Source organism: Cicer arietinum, chromosome 6, assembly GCF_000331145.2.
Source record: "Cicer arietinum cultivar CDC Frontier isolate Library 1 chromosome 6, Cicar.CDCFrontier_v2.0, whole genome shotgun sequence".
In the NCBI taxonomy this organism is placed as follows: Eukaryota; Viridiplantae; Streptophyta; class Magnoliopsida; order Fabales; family Fabaceae; genus Cicer; species Cicer arietinum.
In genome coordinates, this window is record NC_021165.2 from 28366905 (window position 1) to 28380488 (window position 13584).

Here is a 13584-nt window from a genome sequence, read left to right on the forward strand (position 1 = left end):
AAAAACACACATGAATAGCGCTATATTTCTTTTCTCTATATATATATATATATATATATATATATATATATATATATATATATTATTTTGGTGGTGCTTTATCTTGCTTGATGTTTTGTGTGTAAAGTGAATAATAATTGACACACGTTTGCAGAGAGATTATGCACGCCATGTGGAAGCCACAAAAGTTCAAGTACATATATTTCACATTAACGATTCCTTCCGCCGTTACCGTTTTATTGGGCTTTTGGTGATGAACTCCTAAACCATTCCAACGCCTTTTCTTTACTTCTCAAAAATGGATTCCGTGATGCCGCCGTTATCCTCATGCTCATTCATCAGGTAACGCTTTTTAGTCATCGTGTTACAAATATTCATAAATGCCACCTCTAAAAAACAATGTGTTTTATTTATTTTAGACTTAAATTAGAAATTTTGTAGTAATATAAATTAATTAAAATGACAGTTATTATTTCTTTTTAAATAAAAAATAAAATAATAGTGTTCCTTAAAAAAAAATCGATGTTTCGTTTTACTTTATGCTATTGAAATTATTTATAAAAACCATGTTAATTTTGTGTGATATGACTGTGAGTAATCCTTAACATTTAAATTGGGTTTGTATAGATATAATATCTTATATACAGTCATTATTTTCAAAATATTTTATAGTAGTAGTATTTTATTTTGATTTTTTTGATTATTTAGAAATACAAGATATAACTAGTTTATAGTTTTTACAATATCGTAAAAAGTTAAGATGAATTGTTTCTCTGTAATTGTTTATAGCAAAGTATTTATCAATTGTGCATTAAAAATGTAAATTTGTAAGATAATTGATGTTAAAGAAAAAAAATAATTTGGTACAAATAATCATTAATTAAAAAAATTATATTTTACGTCTAAAATTTGAAATCATAAAATACTTGGAATGGAGGGAGCAAATATTAAAAGCATTTTAATATTATTTTTACTATAAATCAAAATAATTTTATATGGTAAAGTAGTGCACTCCTTCTGAAAGAAAATATAAACAAAAATAATATAAAAAATTTGATATTTCTAGTTTAAAATTTCGATCAAATTAATAAATCAACTTTTTAAATATCATATTTGTCTATATTTTGTTTTGGATGGAACATTATTTATGAATCAAATTAACAAGATTAAATAAGGTATTATAAATACTATATCATATATGATTGTATTATTATAATAGTGCAAAATTATTGTAAAAATTAGTATATCATATATTATTATTTAGAAAAAATACCTCATGCAGTCCGTTAACATAATATCTGATAACAATTCAGTCTTTTTTTTTTCTTACAGATTTGATAATTTATTTAATTTTAAGTAACAGTTTGATCATTTATGTCTTAAAATATCAACAATATTATTATTATTTTTAGATAAACTCAAAACATTCATTATCATTTTCAATCAAAACTCATAAAATTCATTATCAGTTTCAAAATATTTATATATTCATCAAATAAAAACCTCACGTTTTAAGATTTGATACTCAAATCACCAAGACAATATCTTTTTCTTCTTTGTATCATTCTCCAAATCAAATCCCTAACCTAAATCTTAAAATGCGAGTCATGTATTTGATGTTGTTATTGTTGTTGGATATGAAAATATGAGTTTTATTCGAAGATTTGAGTTTGAATTTGATGAAAATGTGAATTTTTTGAAGATGTTTACTAATTTTATGAATTTTGTTTGAAAATGAAATACATTTTCTAAATTTATGTAAAAAAATAATAATATTATTGACATTTGAAGACATTAATGATCAAATTATTACTTAAAATTAAATAAATGACCAAACCGAAAAGAAAAAAAAAAGATAACTGAATTGTTACTTGAAAATTAAGTTAAGAGATTTTAATATTATTTACTTTGAATCAAATTTTTTTTTATCTTAAAGCCATGTAATATCTTTTTTGTATTAAAAATTTCAAGATAATCTCTAAATTTATGATAAAAAAAAAAAGTGTAAACATTATGTTTTTACCCCGATATCTTCTTTAATTGTACTCTTGAAAAGTATTTTCTTAACAATGATAACTCTTGTATAACATGCAAATTGTTTTTTCCTTTATAGCAATGATGAGCATAACCATTTCACATTAATACCAACACTAACTTCAATTTTTCCTTCCCTAACTAATATTTGATGCAGTTCATCACATTTGGGTTTGCATGTACTCCTTTGTACTTTGTGTGGGAGAAAGTAATTGGAATGCATGACACAAAAAGCATTTGTTTGAGAGCATTAATAAGATTACCAGTGGTGATACCTATATGGTTTTGGCAATAATTTTCCCTTTCTTTGGGCCCATAAACTCAGCAGTTGGGGCTTTACTTTATTCACGAATGTTAGCTTTTGTACCCCCAATTAAACTTGTACCCTCTAATTTGTTAAAAACCCAATTTTATCCTTAATAAATTTATTCTCGTGAGTGGTAAAAAAAAATTACTCCAAAATCTCACCACTCAACGAAATTTCCGGTAAGTTTAATTTTGGCAACTAAATTTCCGTTAGTTATTTGTAATACCGGAAAATTTGATCAAAGAAATTTCTGGTAGTTACATTTTCAATACCGGATTTTTAAAATTTCCAGAAGCTACCGGAAATTTCAATTTTTTGAAAAATCTGGTAGTTATGTTTTCTTCACCGAAAATTTTATTTTTTGAAATTTCTGGTAGTTAATCCATAAATTTCAAAAATCCGGTAGTTAATCCGGAAATTTCAAAAACCCGGTAGTTAATAATTTTTTTATTTTTTACTTTTTTAAATATTTTTTTTTATTTTTTATTTTTGAAATAGGGATGGAAAACACACAACCAATATTTATAGATTTAACTGAAGCATTTACAACTGATCAAATTTTTGAGTCACGAGAAGCTGTCATATCATGGGCAAGAGAGATCGGCCGACAAAATCGAGTAGCAGTTATCATTACTCGATCAGGCGTAGAGACTGGAAAGAGAGGAAGAAAGTGAAAATTAATTCTTGGTTGTGATAGAGGTGGACAATATAAGTCAAATAAAAATAACACAAGTACTTCAACTAAAAGGTGTGGATGTCTGTTTAAACTTAGATCGAGACCATTGAAAAATGTTGAAGGATGGAGTATTAGTTTAATCTGTGGACTTAACAACCATGAGTTAGTAGCTACTTTTGATAATAATGCATTTATGGGACGCTTAACAGAAGAAGATAAGAAACATGTTGATGAGTTGACAAAATATCACGTTGCACCGAGACACATCTTGTCATCTTTGAGAGATCGAGATACGAAGAATGTGACTAATATCTATAAAATTTACAAGCGACGAAGTACATACAGGAAGAATTTAAAAGGACCTAGAACTGATATGCAACATTTGTTGAAGTTACTTGAAGCTGAGAAATATACTTGTTGGAGTAGGACTCATGAGGACTCCAACGTTGTGAGGGATATGTTTTGGACGCACCCAGATTCCATAACTTTATTGAACATGTTCCCTCATGTATTGATCATGGATAGCACCTACAAAACCAACAAGTATAGGTTACCATTGTTTGAAATTGTTGGTGTAACTTCAACTGGGTTGACATTTAATGTTGCATTTGCTTATATGGATTCTGAACGTCAAGACAACTTTTGGTGGACATTGGAGAAGTTAAAAGAGTTGTTTGTTTCAAACACATCATTTCCTCAGGTGATTGTGACTGATAGAGAACTTGTTTTAATGAATGCAATTGAATTTATATTTCCATCTTCAACAAATTTACTTTGTCAGCTTCATATTAACAAAAATGTTGGAGCCAAATGCAAACAATATATATTAAAGAAAGACATGCAAGAACCCATTCTTGAGTTGTGGAGGAAAATTGTTTATTGTTCTGAAGAGAAGGAGTACGAGGAACTTTTGCAAATGTTTGAGCAAGAATGTGTCGATAATATTATTTTCTTTGACTACGTCAGAGACACATGGTTGAATCCACATAAGGAAAGATTTGTTGAAGCATGAACCAATCGATTATTGCATCTAGGAAATACTACGACTAATAGGTATGTCATTAAAACTTCACATTTTGTATTTTATTTTATGCATGATATATGATTAAAACTTCACATTTTGTATTTTTTTTGTTTAAATATTAGGGTTGAGTTTGCTCATTGGTCATTGAAGAGATTTTTGGAACACAGTAAAGGAGATTTTTGTAAGGCATGAAATGGTATGAATGACATGTTGAAGTTTCAAATTATTAAGATAAAAAGTTCATTTGAGATAAGTAAGGGTCGCAAAGAGCATATACACAACAATCCATTCTTTGAGAAATTGACTTGGGCTGTATCCAAGAAAGCCTTAGGTGATATTGTTCATGAATACAAGAGAGTCAGCTATGTCAGTAACGATAAAGATGTGTGTTGTTGTATACTTAGAAACACTCATGGATTACCTTGTGCATGTGAGTTGGCACGATACAAGCTGAAAGGTGTTCCAAACCCATTAGATGTTGTTCATACACATTGGAGGAAATTAACCATGAATACTGATCAAGAGGAAGAACAGTTGACAAATGATTCAGAGTTGGACATTACATTGGAGATGAATATAATTTGGAAAACATAGAAAACACTTAATGTTGCTGGAAGAAAGGCATTAAAGAGCAAGTTACGTGAAATAGCATATCCGAAGACAACATCAATGTGTGCATCAGTGGATAAAATCAAAACAAAAGGTGATGTTAAGAAGAAAAAAGGCAATAAGCCGAAGAGATATGACGTATATCGCGACCCGTCATACTTTGAGCATGTTGATACTCAAGTCTCCCAGTAAGCATCCAAACAAGTCTCCCATCAAGCATCCAAACAAGTCTCCCGTCAAGCATCCAAACAAGTCTCCCATCAGGTTAAAAAATATTTCCACCAGTTTCCTCCTTTAACTCATCCATATATTGAAGACATAGTTAATGTTAAAGCAGATGGAAACTGTGGATATCGTGCTATTGTTGCTTTACTTAGTCATGGTGAAGAATACTAGAGCATTGTACGTCGACAGTTGTATACAGAGATTAAGTCCAAACCTAATTTATATGATGCACTATTCAAGGAACGTTTGCAAGAAGTGATAGAGTCTTTACTTGTAACTGAGTTCGAAAACCAAGCCAACGAGAAGTGGATGACCATTCCTGATATGGGTTACGTGATAGCAACAAAATATAATCTTGTTCTTGTTACATTGGCAAAAACTTTTTGTTTGACTTTTTTCCCATTGAGGGGTGCACATAATGGAGATTTGTCATGTGATTGTGTTATCAGCATTGGTTTTGTTAACGAAAATCATTGGGTTCAAGTTAAATTGAAATCTACATGTTCGTTACCTCCACTTGCATGGCATTGGAAGAAGCATCGTAGTGATGAGTCTACATCATGGGCTATCGCTTATGCAGGACGTCTACAACATTGGGGTTCTTTAGATTTAGAAAATAATTCAGATTATATGTCTTTGGCAGATAATTGACACTTTTGATTTGTATGTTGCTTTAAATGATAGGATTGACACTTTAAATGTTGTTTTCAATTTAGATGATTGCCACTTTTGTTTTATGATGCTTTAAATGTTGTTTTCAATTTAGATGATTGCCACTTTTGTTTTCAATTAAGTGTTATATGATGCTTTAAATGATACGATTAACACTTTAAATGGTATGTTTGAAATTTAGATGATTGACACCTTAAATAAATAATAGGCTTAATTGCAACTTTAAATGGTATGTTTGAAAGGTTCTCGTGTTGTTGTTTTCTATGACAAAAAAAGCAGGGAACTTTGACAGACAGAGAGAAGGAACATTCAAGATAGAGTTTAGGTGTTCATTTCAATTTGATTTTGATATGAGTTCATGATTTTAGGTGTTGTTATTTTGATTTTGACAATTAATCCACATAGACGTTTGTCACGTCACCCTTTTTTTGACAAGTCGTTAAAAAAATGACAACTCATCATGATTTGGACTCAAATTCAGTTTGGGGGACCAAAACTGGAGATAAACAAAATTGGGGGACTACTTTCGCGATTCACCTATAATAGGGGGAACAAAAGTGCAATTAAGCCTAAATATTAAATACAACTAATACAACTAAATAAGTCGCGAATAATAATTCTAAATAATAAATAAGTCGCGAATAATACAACAAAATAAGTCACTAATTAAATAAGTCTGAATAATAAGTCGCGAATAGTAAAATAAGTTTGAATAATACAACTATAATACTACTGATAATCTCCTCCTCTAGAAATATGTAAAGCTCTCTCTAATAAGACACACATCTGATCTTCAGGACCACCCATATGCAAGTCTAAACTCTGCCGGTCATCCTGTTCTTCATTAAACACAGGATTTTGCTGGGGCTGCTCATCCTGGGGCGCCTGCCTTTCTTCATTTCTCTTTCTTCTTTTTTCAACAGCAGCTCTCCTATTTGATTGTGTAGGAGGTCAAACTCGAGAATGATCAACGTTAGTTTTTGCTCCTCTGGTCCTCACTAATAAAATTCAATAAAAAAAAATTAAAAAAATTATATAAAACAAAAAAATTAAAAAAATATACATTGTAACGGAAATTTCAAAGAGGTATGATATTTTCAATGAACATACTGGAAATTTGAAATTTCCGATAGTTATAATTAATGCATACCGGAAATTTCAAAAATGAAATTTCCAGGAATCCATCTGGAAATTTCAAATTTTCGGTATTAAAAATGTATACCGGATTTTTCAAATATTCGGTGATCCTTCCCGGAAATTTCATTTTTGAAATTTCCGGTAAAATTTTTTTTCCCTCAATACTCACTTTTCTGGATTTTTCAATGTGGGGGTACAACTATTTTGGTTTTTCGTTTTTTTTGTTTTTACTAATTTTCTTAAAGTTATTTTGGGTATTTCAATAAAAAAAATTTAATTGGGGGTACGAAAGCCAACAGTCTAGTTTCACTGTCTACATCATTCCTGCCTTAGCCCATATGCTCACTTATAGAACAGCCTCTGCGAGACAGGTAAATACTAATAATCTTTTTAACTTTATTGAAATCCCATGTCATTAATTTATTTGTCTCATAAAATATATTTTTTAACTTTATTTACTAAAAAAAATCTAATATAATAATGATTAGCTTTAAAAACCAAAAATAAAAAAAAGTTTAAAAAAAATGATACCTTAATACTCATAATGAAAAATAATAATAATAATAATAATAATAATAATAATAATAATAATAATAATAATAATAATAGAAACTTTAATACTCGCAATTAGAAAATCTTACGTACAAATTTTCGTAAATTGACTCTTAATACAAAGAGTTGAAAAATTCATCAAATTCATATGTTTGTGGTACAAGTTATGAAACCAAAACAATTACAAGAACTTAAACCCCATTAATTTATTGAGAAGAACACATGGGTTTTAATAAGAATATATAGAGTGAAAACAAATATTTAAGGTATTATAGTAAAGAGATATGAGAAATGTATTTGTAATTGGATACAAAGATTTGAATATGTATTTGTAATTTGAAACATCTAGAGATACCATATATATTTAAGAATACACATTAGAAATGTAATTTTTTATACTGAGAGTAGAAACTTAAAATTATCAATTGTTGGATTCAAAAGTAGTTAATGAACTTAATTGAAGAACAAATCAATCATGGATAATATTTTTTTTTTTTGGGTACAAATCATGAATAGTACTTTAATTATAAAAAAAATTCACCGAACTTTATTGTGTGATTTCCAAACAGTTACTAAGGTATTTTGAAAGTTGAGTTTTAGAGGAAAGTAAAAGATTATATTTTTTATTTCAAATTAAATAAATTATAAAATATTTTTAAAATCAACTAAAAGAATAATTCATATATTATTATATAATCATCTAGCATTCTTTCAAATTTTATAAAATATTAAATATATGTTAAAATATAAACATACCCTTAAGAGTAATTCGCAAGAAGAATTGAGGCCGGTGGTGGAGTTGACTAGTCTCTAACCCTCAATTATTCATATTAGGAGAAAGGTTGTGGAAGTGTGAAAAAAAGAACCCATAAATTTGGATATAGTATTAGAGGGTCTTCCCAAGATATGAAATTTAAACCTTATAGATACTATTGACAATCTTGTTAAATCTCCCTATTTAGCATCATTGTTACTCTCTTTTTTGAGAATTTTGTGAGTAATTTAACAGTAGTGGAAGAGACTTCTAAGTTATCACATGTGTAATTATATAATTAACCTGTTGACTTTAAAAGTAACAAAATGATGTAAGATATATCATATTAAATATCAAAATAAAGATCAAATTATAAATATAGCTGACTATATAGGAGTTGAATGGAGGGGAGTTGAGATTTAAAAATGAGATTGTTTGACCTTACCTTTGGGTTGATTCTTAATATTATGGAATTGTAAGCACTGGTTTCAGTAATTAGGAAAACATTGGGCCGGGGTGTTACAAAAAATGGATTGTCGGTAACGTTGGAGGGCCGGGGTGTTACAATTGTAACCCTATTAACTCAAGTTTGGTTCATTCTATGTTATGAAACCCTAGAGTGGTTGTCTATCTTCTTCCTCTTTTCATTGTTAACATGGTATGAAAGAGTTTTGGTATATTTTGGGATCTACTATAAAGAAGAGAGAGACTATTTTGATAGGAAAGGCAACCATCAAAAGAGAAAAGAGAAAAGTAACCATATTCCAGATTTTGTTAAATCAGTCTCACAACAACATCGATTGCGCATTCGTTAACCGTTGGATCGGGTTGATATTTGGACAGCAAGTTCGAAACATTCAGGTCTTCGTCTTCAACGGTCGGATCGGCGAAACTACGTATGGAAGGGGAGAAATCGTGCTCACACAACACCAGATTATGCCTAATTTATTTTGTCTCAGTGATTGTGTTTGTCGTATTTTCCTGTCATTATTTGTTATGGTTGGTGCTAAGGATCATTCTATTCAAGCACATTGGAAAAGCACATTGTCTGAAATTGGGGAGAGTACATAAGAAGAATTTTAGGGGGCCATCGTCCAATGTTGTTGCTTATGCTCCTATTACCATTGGCTCTAGTTCTGGTTATGTATACTCCTATGAGACTGCTTCCCAAATATCTGATATTGCAGAACAACTTCAAAAACTTCTTGCCACTCAATCACATGTCATGTCTGCCACCTCTTCTAAAGGTTTGAACTCCTCTGGTATGTCAGGTATATCTCTTTCCATATGGATTCTTGATTCGGGAGCATCTCATTATATGACATACGACAATAAATCTTTGGTGTTTGTGAAACTTGTCTCGTGCGTGTCGGTTATGATTGCTGATAGCACTCTTATGCCACTACCAGGTGTTGGTTCTATCTCCACACCTAACATGTCTCTTTCTGATGTTTATTATATTCTTAATCTTACTTTGAGTCTTGCTTTTGTTAGTCAAATATGTGATCTCGGTTATTCGGTTATGTTTTCTTCCACTTCTTGTTGTGTGCAGGATCCACATTCCGGGAGGCTGATTGGGACATGTCATATATAGGGGGACTTTATGTTTTGGATGACATGCGACTCCCAGATACTGCAGCCTCAACAACTACTGTTGACTTATTATCTAGTTTTCGCTTGAATTTCTTATCTTCTAGTTTTTATTTATGGCATTCTCGCCTTGGACATGTTTCTGCTTCTAGATTAAAATATTTGGCTTCTACTGGAGCCTTAGGAATGTTACAAACATGTGATATCTCAGATTGTTGTGGTTATAAACTTGCTAAACTTCAAGCTTTACCGTTTAGTAAAAGTGTTTCCGTTTCATATGTGCCCTTTGATTTAGTTCACTCTGATGTGTGGGGTCCATCACCGGTTCTCACCAAAGGTGGATCTAGATATTATGTTTCATTTATTGATGATTACACTTGTTATTGTTGGGTTTATCTTATGAAAAATTGGTCTGAATTTTTTGACATCTATCATATGTTTCGTGCAATGGTCAAAACTCAACATAATTTTGTTATAAAGTGCTTTCATTGTGATTTAGGTGGTGAATTCACCTCTAATAAATTTTCTGAATTACTTGCTTATGATGGCACCCTCCAACAAACATCGTGTACTAATATTCCTCAACAAAATGGAGTTGCTGAAAGGAAACACCGTCATATTATAGAGACTGCTCGTTCTCTTTTGTTGTCCGCTTCAGTTTCTAGTGGGTTTTGGGGAGAAGCAGTTCTTACTGCTGTTCATGCTATTAATAGAATTTCATCCTCTATCATATTAGGTTTGTCTCCCTTTGAAAAATTGTATGATTCTACCCCTGATTACTAATCTTTGAAAGTTTTTGGTTATACTGGTTTTGTTTTTCGCCTTCAAGTAGAGCGCAGTAAGTTGTCTTCTCGTTCAACCATGTGTATTTTTCTTTATGTATCTCGTAATGTTGTTTTTCTTGAGCACATCCATTTTAACTCTATTTCCTCTAGTTCTCATATTACTAAGAGTTATGAACTAACCCATATTGATCTGTTTGGTCCTAATGATTATGCTTCTAGTGATTGTAATGTTGAGAATTGCAAGACAAATAATAATACTCCACATGATGACATCCCTCTTGTCCCTCTGGCTGTCCAACCACCTCATGCGATTGTTGATCTTCCTCGTTACCCTTCTCGTCAACGTAAGTCTACTCAGTTACCTGATTTTGTCTATTCCACTTACTCAACTTCGTTTGTTTCTTTCTTAACCTCTATTCACAGTTTTTCTGAGCCCTCTTCCTATAAAGAGGTTGTTCTTAATCCTCTTTGGCAGCATGCTATGGCAAAAGAACTATCTGCATTGCACAAAATCAATACTTGGGAATTAGTACCTCTTCCTCCTAGAAAACGTGCTATTGGGTCTCGTTAGATATACAAGATCAAAACTAAGTCTTATGGGTCAGTTGAGCACTACAAAGCACGTCTTGTTGCTAAGAATTTCTCTCAAGAATATGGTATAAATTATAAATAAACTTTTGCTCCTGTAGTCAAGATGACCACTATTCGTACTTTTATTGCAGTTGCATCTATTCGTCAATGGCATATTCCCCAAATGGATGTCAAAATGCTTTTTTAAATGGTGAGCTTCATGAAGAAGTCTATATGGTCCCTCCATAAGGAGTTTCTCATAATCAAGGGGAAGTATGTAAGTTAAAAAAAAGGCTCTATATGGTCTTAAACAGGCTCCTCGAGCTTGGTTTGAGAAAATCCCTATTGTGATCATTTCTCTTGGTTTCCGCTCTAGTGAACATGATTCTGCATTGTTTATAAGGTCCACCACTTATGGCCGCATCATATTTTCTCTATATGTCGATGATATGATTATTACAGGTGATGATGTTAGTGGAATCAATGAGTTGAAATTGTAGTTAGCCAAACAGTTTGAGATGAAGGACTTGGGAACTCTTCGCTATTTCTTGGGGATTGAAGTTGCCTACTCTCCTAGAGGCTACCTTCTTTCTCAATCCAAGCACATCGCCAACATTCTTGACCAGGCTCGTCTTTTTGATACTAGAGCAGCAGATACTCCTCTTGAGTTGAATGTGAAATATGCTCCCTCGGATGGTGTTCCTTTACCAAATTCCACTTTGTATCGTACTTTGGTTGGGAGCTTAGTGTATCTTACGATTACCAGACCTGACATTGCTTATGTTGTTCATGTTGTTAGTCAGTTTGTTGTCTCTCCCACTACAGTACATTGGGCATTAGTTATTCAGATTCTTCGTTATCTTCGAGGAACTCAATTTCAAAGCCTTCTCTTTTTATCGTCATCCTCATTAGAGTTACGAGCTTATTCTGATGCTGATTGGGCTAGTGACACCACAGATCGTAAATCCACCACAGGGTTTTGTATCTTTCTTGGAGACTCTCTTATTTCTTGGAAGAGTAAGAAATAAGACATTGTCTCTCGCTCCTCTACAGAAGTTGAGTGTCGTGCTATGGCATCCACTACCGCTGAAATAATTTGGTTGCATTGGCTTTTGTTTGATATGGGTATCTCTATTTCTGAGCCAACTCCGATGCACTGCGATAACAAGAGTGTTATTCAAATTGCTCACAACTCGATCTTTCATGAACGCACCAAACACATTGAGATTGATTGTCATATTATTCGTCATCATCTTCAGCATGAAACCATTACTCTACTGTTTGTCTCTTCTTCTCTACAGATTGTTGATTTGTTCACAAAGATGCATTCCATTAAACGTTTCCGTTTTCTAGTTGACAAACTCTTGATGCTCACTGTTAATGCATCGTGAGTTTGAGAGGAGATGTTAGATAATGTTATTATATATTAGTAGTAAGAGTATTTTAGACATTTCTATTCTTTTGTATATATACTCATTGTAACCCTATTAACTCAAGTTTGGTTCATTCAATTTTATGAAACCCTAGAGTGGTTGTCTCTATTCTTCCTATTTTCATTGTTAACATCAGCACCTTACCTTTGGATTGTTTCAGTAATTATCATAATTGATTTTATCTTAAAATTTCAATTTTATTTTTGTCTAATTTTTATTTTATTTTATTAAATTAAATGTATTCAAGTAATATAAAATTTCGATGAGAAACGAGAAAAAATTCACAAATGTGTTATGAAGAGAAACCGTCAATTAAGTGGATGGGTTAACCATACATGAGTGATTAATGAATTTAAATAATATTCAATTTTTTCCATGTCATCGTGATGAGTTTGTGACATTATGTCTCGTGATACAAAATATTTATGTATTTTATATCAAACTTATTTTATGATCGAAAACATTCAAACATAAATCCCCTTAATTTTCAAACTTAACTTTAACTAAATCAATTTTTTAAAATAGAGTTACAAATTCACATTAAACAAATGTTTAATGTTCTTCCAAACACAGAATACTAACTTTGCTTTCCCATTTTACAGAAAATTGTTGAAAAACCTCCTTTCTTCCTACAAAGTTGGACAGCTGTATATATCTTGAATGCATTCATCGTGATATGGGTTTTTGTGGTTGGATTTGGGTTTGGAGGATGGGCCAGCATGACCAACTTCATAACACAAATTAACACATTTGGGCATTTTGCAAAATGCTACCAATGCAAGCCCCCAACACCACCCCTTCATGCCTCTAATCATAGTCGAGCTCACATAATCACATAGTAAAGCTACAATCATATTTTCCTCAATATTTTGTATTATATATATGGAAGAGTGGTAAATAATTTCTCCTTTTATTTTATGTGTGATAGTTGGGTTTTGCATATTGTGTCCCTTTGTTATATAGTTTTTTTTTTCTCTCCTTTAAGATTAGTTGAGAAAAAATAGTTTTTCAGACATTGTGATTCATTTGTTGTGAAATGCATAGGCCAATTAAATTAGTTTGTTTTTAATATTAAGGTCACAAAAAATAATTTTAAATGAATTGATTTGGAGTAAAAGCGAGTTTAATATAAATTGACTTATGTCTCAACATGCTTGATAATCCTCTTTCACACCTATTCAAAGCTAGGTACTTTCTACAAACTAATTTTTTCTCA

At 31.3% G+C, this 13584-nt stretch overlaps 1 pseudogene; it reads left to right on the forward strand.

Moving 5' to 3' along the window:
* The first annotated feature begins 161 nt into the window (after positions 1–161).
* LOC101507263 (auxin transporter-like protein 4) lies at positions 162–13207 on the forward strand (annotated as a pseudogene).
* Positions 13208–13584: the final 377 nt, after the last annotated feature.